The following is a 13837-nucleotide window of genomic DNA, read 5'->3' as shown; positions in this document are numbered from 1 at the left end:
TCCTTTAAAAGAGGAATAGGCCCTGATTGTCAAAAGGGACCTGCTAACCTACATTTTCTGAAAATGAGACCCTCTATTGAATTTAAATTTTAGCAACCAAGGAACAGAGATATTATAAATATCTTGTTTTCAAAATTTTGGCCATATGGGTGTTATTTACTGAATGGTTAGTATGTAGGTGACTTGAGATATCTGCTTACTTGTGTGTAAGTATCAGATAAATTATTTTTCTGGAAGTCTATTAAACCGTAGCTTAATCCTTGACCATATATAAAAAAATACAGTAAATCTTACAAATAAACTCTGGTTAATAAGTAAAATAACTGATATTATTTCCTTGGGCAACTGAATGTTTATTTAAATTAGGAATAAGAGAACAAGTCTGCATAAAATGGAGGGCAACTCAACCCTTGACTTTAAATTTAAAGCTGACCAAATTTAAAAGGAGAAAACAATTAATTATTACCCCTTTTTGCACATCGTGCTTGGCATCACCAAGTTAATAGGGCACTGGACTGGAACCAGTATACCTGTTTCTCTCCCATCCTTTGCCCGTCCCAGTTTTTTATACTGACAGCTTTTTAGAGTAGGGATTTGTACAGAGCCTAGCACAAAGGGACCTTGATCTCAGAAAGACGGTCATTCCAGTTTTTCAGACACTGACTCCAAACTATTTAGCAGGCTCAAATACTTCACCTTATTTTATACTAGATACAATCTCTTTTTTCCATTAGTCAGAACCCCATTTTTCAAGTCTCAGGGTCTGATTCTGCTCCATCTATTAGGCACCTAAGTTAACTCATGTGCCTAACTGCAATTCTATGACATCCTGCTAGAGTCCCTGAAAAACAGTTAATATTAAAGCTGGTCATCCTTCTCCTTCTACTTTTTTGGTAAGATGAGTGTCACAAAATTATCTAAATAATGGATCTTTAGGGACTTGAGTCAGGTGGAATAAAATTACATTACATTGCCTGAAGGCGTGTCTAAATTTGCATTTAAGCATGCACATTAAGCAATTTTTGACAGGTGTTTACATGTGCAGGGACTTGGCACTAATGTGTCCTGAGCCTTCTTACATGCCTAAGAGACCAAATAAAATATGGCCCTCATTTCTTTCATCCAGCCTTCTATTGCTGCAAGTCATAGTCTGTCCAATATTAACAAGGAAATTCCAAGTCAATGGGAGTTTTGTCCTTTGTTTCAGTGGTGCCAGGATTTTACCCATGATTACTAGTGCACAGATTCCCATTGACTTTAATGTGTGCCAGATCAGGCCACTAGGACATTCCAATGCCAAAACATTTGCTCTTCTAAAGCATGGTATTTAGCCCCAGGGATAAAAGCCATCTTTGATTCAGAAGTAACCAAGGGAGATGAATTTCATCTGCAGCAGAAAAATCACCCCACTCCTTCCTTCAGGTTAACACAGAAATGTTAGCAAGAGACTCCTGCGAGCATTTACTAGTTTCCTCCTGTGATTCAGTAACCATTTTTGGCAAGAAAAAATAAAAATGTTACTATTACTTTATGCAGAGCCTTAGATCTCAGAGTATCTGAGACATTGGGCACATCTACACACGACACATTCATTCCCATTAGCCTAATTTAATGTGAATTATGTGCATGTATCTACAATGAGCATTAAAAATGGTGAAATTAAGCTAATCACACCTAAATTTGATACCAGCAGCTGCAGGTATCAAATTTAGGCATGATTAGTTAAAGACCATTAATTCACGTGTAGACGTGACCCAACACTAACTTTAGTGCTGGGTCTACCCAACCACTTGGGACACATGGCAGGGCTGCAGAGACTTTGCCCTAACTTTAGTGCCAAGTCCCTACACATGTAGACACCTGCCAAAAATCACTTAATGTGCATTAGCTTAATGTGCATTAAATTTAGTCACACTTAAATACACATGTAGATACACCTATTGATGAATTAATTGAACATGTTGAATACATTATTTGATTAATTTGAAATATTTTAAATAAATGTTTCATCTGCTTCCTCATATTCTATGTAGTAGTAGTAAAGGCCAACATTTTCAAATTTGAATGTCTAAAATTAGACACCACAATCCACCATTTGCCAGATTTAAAAATAAATAAAAAGCATGCAAAGAATACAAGATTTAAGGGATAGAGAAAGTACAAGAGGGTGTGTGATGCTTTAGCCAAGTGGTCAGTATACTTTACAGTACAGTACACTTGAGCTGAGTGGTCAGTTTGGAGTGGGAATCCCCTCCCTCATTGTCCCTTGAGAACCTGTACGCCCTCTCCTACAGAGGGTCTGCGGTTGTCCCAAAAACAGATCTCTCCTCTCACCCCTGCCACCAACATCCAACAGCTATTATATTCAAAAGAACCATAACAGAAAAGTAAAAAAAATATCCTCCATCCCTGCATCAGTCACTGCCAAAGGGCACTGAACCAGGGAAGCCTACAAGCTCACTAGGACCTTCAGCCTAGCCAGTGCCTGGCTTGCACTCCAGTCCTCCCCCAGAGGATGTGGGGAGGGATGGATGGCAATACTTCTTCAGCTCAAGGAAGCATGTTAGCTTTGTAGGCACTTCAAGAACATTGAAGTGAAAGAGGTAGTGTAGGCACCTACAGGGTTAGGTGGTAACTGAGAAGGAGTATGTTATCCCCATATGTAAAATGAGGATATGTGCACTGCCTTCCATCCCAGCATTGTTTTAGAGTAAATACTTTAAAGATTCCATGGTGCTCAGATATTCTATCATGGGGGACATTTTTTTAAAGTTGGAAATCACCACTGAAGTTAATGGGACAACTCACATAACATACTGCTAAGACTGAGTACGGGGTTAAGGGTTGATCTCTGATGTAGAACTTTAGGATGTGGGCCAGCATACTTAGCAGCATTGGCCAAATTCATAATTGAGATAAGCAGGTGCAAATTCATTGCACCTGTCTTTCCTGAGTGACATGCCCATTCAGTGCACTTATTAATATGAAGTTGGAGAAAGTTAAATCAGATCTTTAAAAAATAACAAAATTGGGCATTCAAGTAATGAAAGCTTAAGATGAGCTTCTTGTTTTCAAAGCATATGAAACAGCAAGTTATCAAAATGTCCTGCCTTTTAACAGTATTAATATTTAGCTTACCACAGTGACTTCACTGTGCCTGTATATTTAACAGTTCAATTAGTCATTCCCAAGTGAAACATTCTAATTGATTATTTTTCTGCCTCCACTAGTGATAAAGGTAATGGATGTTTTTGTCAAGTAAATTGACTTCCTCTCAATATCTTTTTCTTGATGTCACTGCCTCTCAAGGAAATGGCACAACGTATTTCTATATATAGACAAGTGGCAGGCAAAAAGGGAGAGAGCCAGTCATGTATTTCCTGACAGTGCACATTTCATACCAGTTTAATTACTGCAACTTACTCTCTTGAGCTACTGCTATCTCAGCCAGCTTTGCAGGAGGAAGGGAATAACCTGGATGTTAACAGATACTGCTTAAATACAAAAATGAAATTAATCAAATGCCCCAGGATAAAGTCAGTGGTTTTGACTTGGGTAAAACTGACTTTCTCAGAAGAGGATAAAACAGAACCTTTGTCCTAAGAACTATGCTTCACAAGAATGTATATGCCATTTCGCCAGCCCTCCAGCCAGGCTGCACTAGAAAAACAGAAAACAGCTGCACAAAAAAAGGCAATCAATTCCACATTCACACAAATGTTGTAAACTATTTTGTATTATCTACAACACTTGTGTATTAGCTCTGTGCTCAAATAGCTGCTCCTAGTAAGAAATGACCGAACAAGGAAGGAGGTAGATTACTTTAATGCCTTGTATGCCAGGTTTCCTCTGTCTCTCCCTCACTGCTCCATCACCTAGAATGGCTTCCCTACCTATCAGCACCTAATAAACATCCTGGCTCTCACTGGAATCCCATCATAAGGCAAGCTAGTATGAAAACATTTTTACCCCCAAAGCAAACTATTGGCTTTTTGCCAGTTTACTTCTGTTTGGCTACCAAGAACTTTGGCATTTTTCCAGAAGCCTTTTACAATTGTTGAAGGTGAAAAATAGCCATTACTGATAAAATAAAATCTGGTTTTGCTAGTCAACAGTGATTCTTTCCACATAGATTTGGGCCTGAAGAAAGAGGAGGCCTGGCACTGCAGTGCTGTAAGAAACCTCAGATGTAGGTTCAAGGAAGATTAATGAATGATTCCTAGTGAGCTAGCGTGGCTTCTTGTGGCTTCTTTTCTTATGACATGGAGTTATGGAACAACCACAGCATTGGGGTGAATTCATTTAATCACTGGCTGTGGTCTTGTCACATGCACAAGTTGAGGAAAATGGTCCTAGGAATAAGTCTGCATGGGAAACCTTCAAGGAAAACCTAGATTCTAGCCAAGGATGTTGCTAGGGGCCATTATTCTAATATAATCAAAGCAATGGCACTTTCAGTTGTGTGTCTGTCTGTCCATAATGCTCTGGGCCAACTGGGCATGCATGACCCAGAACTTTGTTGACAGACAGACACCCAGGCGAGGTGAGGCAGGGACGGAGGCAGAGGCAGCGGGGACCAACGTGTACTCTATTGCTGGGGGGAGGGGGGGAGGCAAGGGGCATGGCATGCGGCTGCAGGGTGCCACACAGGGAGTGGGTGCAGGTGTGGGCGCGGGATGCACGGGCAGCATCCACCAGCTGCAGCATGTGGGCACAGGGGGGGTGCACCCCCCACCCACTCCCTGCATGGCACCCTATGGCCACCCCTCCCTCACAGAGAGTGACTGCCAGCTGTGGCCATGGGGTGTGGCCGCAGGGTGCTATGCATGGAACTGGTGCAAGGGGCAGGAAGGGTGGGGTTGTGGCGGCTCACTGCCACTGGAAGGACTGGGGCAGGGGGATGCCTGGGACTGTGGCTACACTTGGTGGGGTGTGGGCTGCGCTCAGGCTGGGCAAGGCTGGGCTGCACAGCCAGGAGTGCCTGGCAACTCCTCCAGGGCTGGGAGTGGACAACTCCCTCCATGGGGGAACTGGCAGAGTCAGGGGAGGGTGGCCCACTCTGCCCCCTGGGCTCCCTGGCGCTGCTCCTGCATAGGCTGCTGGGCTCCGATGGCCCCACAACCTGGCCCGGCCAAGGCCCCAGTCACTTTGAATGAGGCCTCAGCCAGACCAAGCCATGGGACACTTGGATCCTGGCAGCTCCTCCAGAGGCAGCACAGGGGAGCCCAGTGCGGTATGTGGCCACCAGTCTGTACAGGGCAGGGGTGGCTGCACCTGCAGCCTCACCTCCGCCTCTGCTCCCCACCTCACTTCCCTCTGCTCTGACAACAGTGTGGCATCACGTGAACCCTGCTATGGGGAGGGCTGGGCTAGGCAGCAAAGTATGTGTCTGTGGCCTGGGGGTGGCTGGGTGGGTGTGTGTGGCTGGGGGTGTGTGTGGCAGTTGGCTGGGTGTCTGTGGCATGTGGCTGGGTATGTGTGTGTGTGTGTGTGTGTGCGTGTGTAGCATGTGGCAGGATGGCTGTATGTGTGTGGGTGGGTGTGTAGGTAGGTGTGTGGGTGTGTGTGACGTGTGGGTGGTGCATGTGTGCATGTGGCTGGGTGGCTGGGTGTGTGTGTGTGTGGATGGGTGGGTGTGAGTGTGTGGCATGTGCCTGTGTGGGTCTGGTTTAGCTGAGTGTGGTATGTGGCTGGCTGGGTGTGGGTGTGTGGTTGTGTGGCTAGCTGGGTGGGTGGCATATGGCTGTGTATGGGTGTGTGTGGGTGGTGTGTGGCTGGGTGGTTGGGTGGCTGGGTGAGTGGGTGTGTGGCTGGGTTTATGTGTGTTTGTGGGGGGGGCACCTGGCTGTCTGGCTTGGTGGATGTGTGAATGGCATGTGGCTGGGTGGATGTGGCATGTGGTTGGGTGTGTGCATGGTATGTAGCTGGGTGGGTGTGGTGGTTGGCTGGGTGGGTGTGGGATGTGACAGCATGTGTGGCATGCAGCTGGGTGTGTGTTGCATGTGGCTGTGTGTGTGTGTGTGTGTAGTGCACGGCTGGTTGTGTGCGGTGTGTGGGTGGCTGTGTGTGGTGTTCGGCTCAGTGTATGTGGCTGGGTGTGTCAGATGGGGGGGGTTGCATGTGGTTGGATGTGCAATGGCGGCAGTGCGTGGTGGTGGTGCTCCATCCCCACCACCTCCCCATCATTCCTGATGGGCACTTTGCTAGTCCTATTATATTTTGGATGACATGTAAAACAAGGTCCAGACCACTTATGGTCACTAAAGATCCCATGGAATTTTTCTTTAGGGAAAGACCTTAAGTCATGGCCAGACCAAATTCCCAACTTGCGTTATTGCATGCTGCCTTTCTAAGTTTCCCAGCAATTTCAAGAGAAGAGATAATAGTCTTCTTCTTTATTACCTGTCCCAATATCTTGTGTAGTATAACCATGCAGTCTCGAATGACTGTTGAATTTCACATTAGAGGTGATCCTGGGATATAAGCTCCATAAAGATTAAAAGAGCAGTTTGGGCTGAAAATTATTAATGGAGGATTATAGTAATTAGAGATGGTAAAATCAATTAGATGAGAGCTTATTACTGTGTAAGGTCTCTTTCTTAAAAAAGAACACATAGGATATTAGCTGTTGATAATCCAAAACCTTTTAATCTTATATAGAAATACCTTGGATGTGGAAGCTTTTCAGACTTTATTAATAAAAATAACACATTCAATTTTGGCTAAAAAGAAAATATTATCACTCACTAATGTTGCTGGTTTGGACCTTTGACTTAGACTAACATAAGTGCAGAGTAACTGGAAATATGATGGGGTTTTTTTGGATTTTTTTTTTTTTACTCCAAGGAAGGAAGATGAAAAAAAAAAGATTGTGGAAACTACACAATGAGCAGGGATTGCTGGTCCAGAGAGGAAAAATAAATGTGCTGTAAAGGTATGCAAGCCTGGTAAAAGAGATAAAGAGTTAACATGATTTTATAAAGCATCATATTTTTACTGATATCATAGAATCATAGAAAGGTCGGACTGGAAGGCACTTCTGGAGGTCATCTAGTCCAGCCCCTTGCCTGAGGCAGGATCATCTCTATCCAAACCATCCCAAACAAATCCTTGTCTAATCCATTACTAAAACTACCCAAGCAACCCTGCTGCACAACCAGAAAGCCTGGCACCCTAACCTGCCACACGTAAAGCACGTCATTAATATTCTGCTGCTGAAAGGCCTGTTAAAATATGCTTGAGAAGTCCAAGGAAGAGGGTCATGCCTCCCCACTATAGGAGAAGGCAAAAACTCCTAGAGCCCATACCCAAATGACCATGAGGAAAGATCCTTTCCTAACCCCAAATGTGGCAATTCGTCTGACCTTCAGTGAAGAGACAAGACCCTCTAGCCAGGAACCTCTGGGTTTAAGTCCCAGCAGGAGCATTGGCATAGCCTAGTCAAAATATCCAACCTTGGCAACAGTGAACACCTAAGGTTCCAAAAAAACACCTTCTGAGGAAAATGGAAAAAAACAACCCTGATACATGTAGCACCAAGAGGGGGAAATTCCCTCCTGGGCCCATGTGATAACCAGCAAAGCCCAGAAGCATGGGAAATAGCCATAATAGAACATAGGTAGCGTTATCGCTAGATCATCCCTGACAAAATGCCTGTCCAACCTCTTCTAGAACGTTTCCAGTGATAGAGATTCTACAACTCAAGGCAGTCTATTCCACCGTCTCACTGTTCTAATAGTGAAGACGTTTTCCCTAATATCTAGTCTAACTGTACTTTGTTTCAACTTCAAGCCATTATCTCTCCTTATATAGTTTGCCTTCCAAGTCTTTTGACATTTTTGTTGCCTACGGTAGTGTAGGGATAGGGAAAGACATTACACATACATTTGTTTAAGTGATCAGAGAGTGATTTAAAACTGTGACAGAACAGACATTCAGTGAACATAAACCAGTTTCAAAGGCTAGGGACAGACATTCAAAAAGCCTGAGCCTGAATTGATTCAATCTTTGCAGGTTAGTTTAACCTGCCTAGGCTGAACCAGTTTGTAACTGGACAGACATTCTCTCTGGACTGAGGAAATTCAGGCACATGCCTACAGTGGCCCAGGCTAGAATCCAGGGGCATCCCTCCCTTTCCTTGCATAGTGCTGAGCTGAGGGGGGAGGGGGTGGTGCATCACTAGGTATTGGCAGGACACTTTGGTTAGGGAGGCTTTTCCCTGCTGGCTGCTCAACGGGCAGGAGTGTTGCCAGGCCCCATTCCCCAGGCCCCTGCTAGCACTCTGAGGCAAGGGGTAAGGGCTGGGGGTGTGCAATGCATGCATCTGTTGATGATACAGAGCTTTTCAATCCCCTCCCTGCTTCTTTATATTGTCTGCAGCAAACTGGCAGGCAAGCAAGCCAGCAGGGGGCTGATAACAGTGTTTATCACCCCATCAGCAAAACAACAGTGTTTCTCCATGAGAAATAGCTCAATGTCTTGTTGGGAGAAGATATCAAGTAGCTTTCCCCAGAGATCTGTACTGGGTTCAGTATTGTTCAACAACTTCATTAGTGATTTGGACAATGGGATTGAGTGTACACTTAGAAAATCTGTAGATGACATCAAGTTGGGTGGAGTTACAGACACTCTGGAGGCCATGGTTAGGATCTGGCATGGTCTGGATAAATTGTAGAAATGGTTCACAGTAAGCCAAATTAAATTCAACAAAGATTTGTGCAAATTCTTTCACTTGAAATCAACTAATTGCATAGACAAATATAGATTGGGGAATGACTGGCTAGGATGAAGTACCTGGGGGTTACAGTGGGCATAGAATAGAATCATAGAAAATTGGGGTTGAAAGGGACCTCAGGAAGTCATTTAGTCCAACCCCCTTCTCAAAACAGGACCACCCCTGTGGCAGAAAGCCACCTCTGGCCCGCCACACCCCCAACCAGAATATTCTAGCTAGGACTTTGTCAAGACAGGACTTAAAAATCTCCAAGGATGGAGATTCCACCTCCTCTTTAGGAGGGTGGTAAAGCACTGGAATGGGTTACCTAGTGAGAAAAATTTTCCTAATATCCAACCTAAACCTCCCTTGCTGCAACTTGAAAACATTGCTCCTTGTTCTGTCATTTGTCACCACTGAGAACAGTCTAGCTCAGTGATTCCCAACCTTTTTTACACTGCAGACTGGCAAGGGAGCAGGATGGGGCACACAGAGCCAGCTGCCTCCCTCCTGGGGCTCCCCACTACTCAGCTTTAACATCGCACATAACTGCCAGGGGCAGAAGCCGCTCACACAGGCAGACAGGCAGGGGTCTGAGTTGGGGGCTTATGCTACAACCTGGAAGCCAACCCTTCGTGACCCAGTACTGGTGGTTGGAAACCTCTGGTTTAGCTCCATCCTCTTTCAAAGCACCCTTCAGGTAGCTAAAAACTGCTATCAAATCCCCCCCCTCAGTCTTCTCTTCTGCAGACTAAATCAACCCAGTTCCCTCAGCCTCTCCTCAGAAGTCATGTGCCCCATCCCGCTTATCATTGTTATTGCCCTCTCCTGGGCTCTCTCCAATTTGTTCACATCCTTTCTGTAGTGGGGGGCCCAAAACTGGACCCAGTACTGCAGATGTGGCCTCACCAGTACAGAATAGCCCAGAAGAATTACTTTCTTCAATCTGCTGGCAATGCTCCTACTAATACAGCCCAGTATGCTGTTAGCCTTCTTGGCAACAAGGGCACACTGCTGACTCATACCCAGCTTATCATGCTCCCCAGGCCTCTGATGATTTTTGATCAAAAACATTTTGATCTCTGCTGGACTCTTTCCAGTCTTGAAGCATGGTGCTCAAAACTGAACACAGCTCTCCAGGTGAGATCTCACTGGTGATGAATAGAGCAGAAGAATCACTTTCTTTGATTTGCAAGAGACACTCCTTGTAATGGTAAAATTTACCGGTTTTTTACCAAGTTTTTACCAACATGACAGCACTTGTCTTGATGGTTAAAAAAAAGAAGCTGAATAGATGTCAAATGTGTTCTCTTATTGCAAAAAAAGGCAACAGTATCCTGGGCTGTATTAAGAGGAGTGTCTCTTACAAATCAAAGGAAGTGAGAGAGCTGGAGAGCTATGTCCAATATTGGGCACAATGCTTGACAAAAGATGTGGGCAATTGGAAGGGGTCCAACAGAGATCAACAAAAATTATTAGGGGAGCATGATGTAACAAGACCCACCTTTGAGGATGGCCATGGCACCCTCTTCTGGACACCCTAATCACATCTCTTCCACTCTAACTTCATAGGATATTGCTTGGTTATCTAAACCTCAACACCTTTATGGTAAAAAAAAAGTTCAAGTTTAGGAGGTGGCCCTCAGACCACCAGAATATCAGAATGAGCCCAGGGGTGGTTCGCTCTACCCTGCTCATCATCAAGCTCTTTCAACATCTTTATCAATGATTTGGATGTGGAGGTGAAGAGCTCACTGGCCAAGTTTGCAGATGACACCAAGTTATGGGGGAGCGTGGTCACACCTGCAGATAAGCTGCAGATACAGGCAGATCTGGGCACACTGGAGAGGTGGGCAAATTGGAACCAGATGAGGTTCAGCACTGAGAAGAGTAAAGTGCTCCATCTGGGGGCAAAAAATCCCCAACATAGCTACAGGCTCGATCGTGACGATTTGACTTGCACCACGGCTGAAAGGGAGCTAGGGGTAATAGTTGACCATCGCATGAACATGAGCAGTCAGTTTGATGCTGTAGCCAGCAGGGCAAACAATACTCTGGCATGCATCAATCGATGCATCTCATGTAAAACCAAGGCAGTGACTCTTCTACTGTGCTCAGCACTAGTGAGACTGCATCTGGAGGACTGTGTCCATTTCTGGGTGCTGCACTTCAACAGGGATGTGGAAAAACTTGAGGGTCCAGAGAAGGGCCGCCCATATGATCAAATACTTACAAGGCAGACCATATGAGAGAAGGCTGAGAGGGGACTTGGTAGCAGCTTATTGCTAGATCAGGGGAGTACATCAAGACCTCACTGAACAACTGTTCACCAGGGCACCCTTGGGGAAGACCAGGAGTAATGGATACAAAGTCCTGGAAGACTGCTTCAGGCTCAATTCTAGGAAAAACTCCTTTACAGTCAGGGTGTTTAGATTGTGGAACAAACTCCCTTCAGAGGTGGTGCAATCACCTACCCTGGAAATCTTCAAGAGGAGACTGAACAGTCACCTTGCTGTCGTCACCTGACCCCAGTTGTCATTCCTGCCTGGTACAGGGGGGCTGGACCTGATGATCTTTCAACGTCCCTTCCAGACCCTAACTATCTATGAATCTATAGGCTGTCTCAGTCTGGCCCAATCTTTCAAACTCAGTTCCTCATGTTTTTCCTTACCACTGACCTTTCTTTTGTGTCTTTCTTTAAAAAAAAAAAAAAATCAGCCCAACTATGTGTTCTTTCCTGGGTTTTGCAGTCTATCCCAGGCCTGCCATTTCCATATGCTGACCAGTCCACTGCGGGTCTGGTTGCTAGCCCATCTGTCCCACAGTTTCTCTGTGGGAAGCCTTGCTAACTTTTCAGCTCTGCTCAGCTGGGCCCTTGTCAACCTTACCTATGCTATGGCTTCCCTAGCAGTCCCTTTCAGGGTTTCCTTGTCTAGCCCTCTGACAAGCAGTCTCACAGCGACCTCTAAACCTGTTCATTGACATGTACAGTGCCTTCCCCTACAACCATGCCCACATCTCACCGCTAAAGCAGCCAACATAAACAAACTAGTCTAAATCAAAATACTTAATTCCCTCTGGGTATCTGTACCACAGCAAATCCCAACCCCCAACCAGCTCTCTCCCTCCAGCTCTCCAGGGTACCTTTCTTTATCTGTGGACATCTCTTTAGCAACTTATGCTTAAAGGTGCCCTCTCCCATTTAGTGCTTAGGGACAGACTACCTTCTCTGGCCCAGGAGCCAGGCTAATATCCCTGAGCCCCACCTGTCCCTGTCACATGATCTTCCAGTTCAGCCCAGGAGTTTCCCTGCAGCTCAATAATCAGCTTTCTCCTTACTACTGAAGTCTACTCAGCTGTGCTACAATCACTACTTAACTAACTACTTAGAGCTCTGCCCCTTGGAGCTTATTGCAGGCACCTTGTTCCAGGACAGTTAGTTGCAGTGCTGCATCTCCTATTCTTATCTTCCTTCAGCTGCTTACTTTCTTGCAGCTGGCTCAGCTGCCTGCACTAGTTTGCAACCTTATAATGCTGCTCTCCCTTAAAGTAACAGCGTTTGGAGCCTCTGCTACACATGACTTATAAAAATAGGCAACTGGTGCCTCCCAAGCCTGGGCAGGCACCAGATCACCGATAGGAGGCAGGGTCCCCCAGCAGCCGATTGCCAACTAGGCAATCCCCCCAGAGGCCCATCACCAAGCCAGCAGCAAAACTGGCGAAACCGGAAGTGCACTTCTGGTGGCACTTCTGGTTTCACAGCTGGCACTTCCAGGGTGTGCACGACCCATCTCAGGAGGTGCACATGCACCCACGTGCACACTCTATGCATTGCCAATGCTTATAAAGAAAGGCTGAAAGAATGAAGGTTATTTAGTCTAAAGAAGAAAAGACTGATTTGGTAACAATCTTCAAATGCCTGAACAGTGAGGATGGAGATAAACTTTTCTCTATGGTGGTAGGGGACAGGTCTAGGAGAAGTGGCCTCAAGCTGTAGCAGAGAAACATTAGGTTTGAGATTAGGAAGACCATTTTGACTAGGAGACATTTTGACTCTAAACATTGGAATAGACTACCTAGAGAAGCTGTGGAATCTCATCCTTGGAAATTTTCAAGAGCAGATGAGACGGACATAATTTTTTTTTTTTTAAATCGGGCTGGAAGGGACCTCAGATCATCAAGTCCAGCCCTCTTCCCCAGGGGCAGGTAGTCAGCTGGGGTCACAGGATCCCAGCAAGCTAAATGTGAAGTTGACTCTTAAAGGAGTCCAGAGCAGGTGCTTGCACCACCACTGGCGGCAGTCTGTTCCAGGTCTTGGGGGCTCGGACAGTAAAGAAGTTCTTCCTTATGTCCAGCCTGAAATTTCACTGGAATGGTTTAATAAGGGATGGACTTTATCTTGTGTAGGGGGCTGGACTAGATGGCCACATAAGTTTCTGTCCCACCCTGCTTTTCTATAATCCTCTGATCCAGTCAATCCAGAGCATTCCCTTTGCCTGAAACTGAATCTCGTACAGCTATATATGTAGTTAAACTCTTCCCACATGCTAGTAGTAGATTGCTATATATTATTGGATTTTTTTTTTTTTATTCAAGACTGATGCTGAGAACACTTCAATCTGGTCACGTAGAGAAAGAAAATTTAAAAAATAATATAGTTACCTGAATCACTGAGCAATCAGTAAAATGCTTATCCTGTGCTTAATGCTGAAAAACCTCCTGTATGGTATCATCAAATCATGGGTAAATAAAAAGCTGAGAGAGGCAGGGCTGTGGACACAGTAGTAGTCACGAACCTGACTATTTGGGGTCAGCTCCTTACTGGGGATTTATTAATTTACACAGGCTGTGGGGGTGGCCTGTAGTATTTTATAGCACTGCATATTGCATCAACATACTGTATTCTCTACAATGTATCAAAATACATGTGCAACATGACTGAGTTGTGTTTTATGTGAAAGAAGGTCTTGACTTCATCTCAGCTGTAACTTTACAATCAATTTAGTGGTGAGGTTTTCAAACCACAGACATGTAGGGGTGCATTGGCATTTAAACCTCTCGGTTTTAAAAAGAAGAAAATTCCCTCAGGTTCTTATTTAAAACTTTGTAATAACTGTATATTTG

Source organism: Alligator mississippiensis, chromosome 1, assembly GCF_030867095.1.
Source record: "Alligator mississippiensis isolate rAllMis1 chromosome 1, rAllMis1, whole genome shotgun sequence".
Classification (NCBI taxonomy): domain Eukaryota; kingdom Metazoa; phylum Chordata; order Crocodylia; family Alligatoridae; genus Alligator; species Alligator mississippiensis.
Note: the sequence above shows the minus strand (reverse complement) of the source record.